At 42.2% G+C, this 4,251-nt stretch overlaps 1 long non-coding RNA gene across 2 annotated transcripts in view; it reads left to right on the top strand.

Moving 5' to 3' along the window:
- Positions 1–4,251, top strand: part of LOC146445311 (uncharacterized) — a 273,530-nt gene that overhangs the window by 181,000 nt on the left and 88,279 nt on the right. The window lies entirely within an intron of this gene.

Genomic DNA, 4,251 nt, shown 5'->3' with positions numbered 1-4,251 from the left:
CTGGCCCTTTTATATCGCCTCTAACATTTGGCTTCCAGATGTTATGTTTTCAGATCCAAGTGCAGTGTGTCATTGCTTAGCAAACCTTCTCTGAGTTACAGAGACGTCCAATTACATTTAAGGTGGAATTCTGCAAGTACAGTAAGTCTGCAGTCCCCAAGAGCAGGGTCTTCCCGCCACCACAAACCATCTGTGATCCTTTACTGCAGAGCTACTGTACACAGCAAACTACATGCCATATTACAACTATCACAAACATCCCACTTTCATCCTCAAGACTGAAGCTGGTTATGTTTGAAAACTACTTTATTTGAAATTAAAGCTCTATTTGATATTGCCATTTCCCGTCATTAGTAACATGCAATAAAATGTGATCCTGTGTGTGTGTGTCACCATCCTCTTTTTCCTAGATGTGTGTGACATGATTCTGCCAGTGCCTAGAAAGAAGGGAATTGGGCAAGGTGAGGGAATTCACTGCTCCTATTGAAAAAAACTCCTTTAGAAATTTTGAGTTAGTTTGGTCGGAGGGAAGGTGGAGCCCAAATGACTGAGACTCTGTCTTGGCATGGAAACAGCCCACCCTGAGAAGTAGGGCATTGGCTTCCTCCAAGCAAAACTGATTTTGCTATGACTGTGTGTGAGCTCTGTGAAACTGTGGATTCGGCAGATGTTTTAATTTGAGAATAAAGCATATAAGAAAGTTACAATGAGAAAAGCTTCATGCATCACCAGAGCCTACTGAAATCTTTGAGCAAGGGCCCTGAAGCTACCTTGATTTTATCATGGACCAGGAACACAAGGCTGCTGCTGAGGAACTGCTGTGCTGCAAATTCGAAACCTGACTTGCCACTTGGAAAGTGTTTATATGCAACATCCTTAGGCAATTTCTTTATCAGGAGCCCACTCTCTTCAGGAAAGTGTGGAATGGTGTGCTTTACTTAACTGTGTACTTGACCCATAGAAAACTCTGAGACTTGAGAATGCTTTAATAAGTAAGGCAGTCCAAAGTCTATCTAACATAGTCTATACATGCATATGTTGCTTTTGTTGTGGTACTGATAAAATGTGTGAGCCTTGGAACAGCTCCAGGTTCAGATTCCATCTTTTTTAGTGAAATCCAGAGACTGTTTCTTGCTGCAAGCTTCTTTTTAAATCTTTTCGCTACCTCTCTTCCACATTTGGACTATGCACAGAAAAAAGAAAAAAGGTGTATGAGCTTTTATTCTGTTGCTAATGCTGACAGAAAGACCTGTGATGGTAACTGTGGACTTGTTCTGCTCCAAGGATCTCCAAACCCATCCTGCCTGGTCATTTCTTTGCAGGAGCATAGGCATTCCACGAGGCAGGTGCCTTTACCAACAAACCTTAGGTCTCAAAACTGCCTTCAGCCTCATCAGCCAGGTGCTTTTGTGCCTTTAGCTAATAGCTTTTCTTGTAGCAGAGCCTCGTTTGACAAAACCGTAAGTAGCAGTTGGCTCTTTTCCAGAACAGTGCAGGAGCCTCTCAGTTGTCCATGCTCACAGCCAGTGCAGATCCACCAGCACCTGGTGGGTGGGAGTTGCTGATGTGGCTCAGTGCCTCACTTCCAGCTGTAGCAGCCCCAGACGCTAAGGGAAGGGAGCTATGGAGACAGGAGAGAAGAGCCCTTTCCTTGCAGCTGTTCTCTAGATTCTGGGTAACAGTGGGAGATGCAGGTACCCAATGTCTAAAGAGAGTGGAAATTTAAGATTAAAAGCCCCCATGGTTTTCTGATGAGCACCAGAGTGCATGAGCTGCACAACCTCCCATGAGTTTTTCAGCTAACTCAATAGTGTGTTTTTTCCCCTCTTACTTCCTTAAACATGTAGTCACATCAGGGAGTACTGCACACTGCTGTGTGTGCCTAAGAGGCATTCTGGAAGAAGTTTTAGCAGGAAAAACCACATTATCATATACATATGGTCCTCACCTCACATAACCCTTTATAAGCACCATTCCTTGTAACAAAGTTCTTACATAACCCACAAAATTGTGGGCAAGAGGGGAGGAGAATGTGGAAGAAAGGCTCTGTGGAGAGGAGGCAGTCTTTTGCCTACCTTCGACATGCATGTGAAACTTTGAGGTGTCTGTTTTCACATCTTATATACAGTTTACCCTGCCTAATCCCAGTTAGTGGGTACAGTGACACTTTCATGCTGCACTGTGATCAAGAAGTGGCTTGGCTGGGGGGAAAGGGAAGACAGTGAACACAGCAGATGTGAAACAACAACTCGCTGTAGCAGCTGTGGCAGTTTAGACATGTCCTGACCAGCCTTATTCTGGTCTGGTCAAAGAATCAAGCACAACAGTTCAAAAGCCAGTGGCTAGAAGAGCTGCAAAATAAACTGCAGCTTGGTGTCTTTGGTTGTCTTCAGCCACAGTTTGCACTACAAGAAAACACCGATATTTAAAAATCAGTCCCTCTCTGAAATTACCTACCCTTTAATTTGACTTTAAAAATGTCAGCTGCATGCCTTGCATATGCAATCTTTGGAAAAGCAGAAAGTGTCAATGAAGTAATAAATCTGAGGTTCTAAGATCAATCTTTCATTATCAGTTCATTGCTGGGGAATCTATATTATCTGGTAATTTTATTCCTCATCAGTTCTTAGAAATGTTGCGTTTAATGCACACAATTTAATTTCTGTCCTGCCCACTGGTGACAGATAACAGTGATTATTCTTGATACCTTGCCTCCTTGGCCTAACCACAGAGTTAGCTCAACTTGTAGCACCGTTTGGACTAAAGAGGACAGAGAGAATAATTCCAACTTGAATTAATCTGTGTTTCACTCCTGCTGAAGGTACTAGATGCAACACTACTTAGTGCTGCAGGTGTTATTAGTGATTTGGAGCCATTAGGAGAAATGCTGCAGTATTGTCTTACCATGCCATGATACAGCCATGAAATGCAGAAGGATTTCAGTGCTTTGAACTGCAATTGCAGATGCAGAAGTATTATTTTAATGAATAACAGTCGCTAGATTAATGGATTTTATTTTAGCACCTAAGCTCTATACTGAAACAGGAGAAAGAACTGTAAAGCTTTGTTTATTATTTGGCAAACACAGAGATGCTAGAGCTGCAATGAGAATAGTGAGGGTTCAGACTTGGCCAGTGACAGGTATAACTAGATCTGTGTCTACAAAACTGAGTTGCATGAAAGTAGTTTCACGTGGTTGTATTGGAGTATCTGTGCTGCTTAAGTTCCTGTGTCTGGCTCATGGGCAGCCAGATTTTACCCCACTTTGTGGGCAGAAGGAGCATGTGAGGGTGTTATCTCACAGCACTTCACCCTTTAGATGCACAAGAGTGATTCCATCTCATATTAGTCAGAACTCTACCCAGAAGTGAAGCTTTACATTTTGGGCTGCTGAAGGAGGCTGAGTGTGTCTATCCTGAGCCCTGAAGTCCTCTGTGCACAAAGCAGGTATGGCAGAAGCAGTGCCAGTAGCAGCAGCAATGTATGTCTGCTTCCAAGCTAATGAACCACATCATGGCATTTCACTGGGAGAAGAAAGTGTTTTTCATGACAGCTCATAGCATCATTGAGGTCACACACTGTGAACATATTTTCCATATTTTATTGCACACTGTGTCAGTGTGGTGCTGGCAGTTCTGATAAAGCAGAGTGGCTTGGATGAGTCAGGGAGGCTGCATGATCTGGGAGCTGTAAATTGAATTCAATTACAGATTACTTTTCCTGTCATCTCTGCAGCATGGTTTTTGTGGTTTTTTTTTTTTAACATATATATAAGTTTCCTACATTGTCAGTTATATTAAAAGTTTGAGAATTGGGGGTGCCTTTATTATGTTTTTGAAATGAGATCACACAGGCCTTGGGATTGTGGAGGACAAAGCTGCTGACAGACTGCTTCATAAGGGGTAAAGATATATCCTACCCAACTTTTTAGCTCAGTTATACTATCTTCTTTCAGAGTAATTTATATGGTGAAGGCTGGAGTTAATTTCCAAGTTTTCTTACTATAAATGATATTTTGTGTAGCTCCATTCACTTAATGTTCTCAAAGTATTTTTATTAAGTCTTTTGATCCACCCTTTTGAAAAATAGGAAAGGTTAAAACCCTTTACACAGTAGGTCTAGTGGCCTGCCCAATGTCCACCAGTACCTCAGGGTTAGAAAGAGATTTTAAACTCCAACATCTAGACTGGAGTTTAAAATCCTACTCCAGTCCTGGAAAAGCACACGTTTTCCCAACCTTTTCTTCCTGCT

The sequence above is a fragment of the Lichenostomus cassidix genome, chromosome 1 (assembly GCF_008360975.1).
Source record: "Lichenostomus cassidix isolate B80296 chromosome 1, HeHo_3.0, whole genome shotgun sequence".
NCBI classification, from domain to species: domain Eukaryota; kingdom Metazoa; phylum Chordata; class Aves; order Passeriformes; family Meliphagidae; genus Lichenostomus; species Lichenostomus cassidix.
This window is presented reverse-complemented; position numbering and strand designations above follow the sequence as displayed.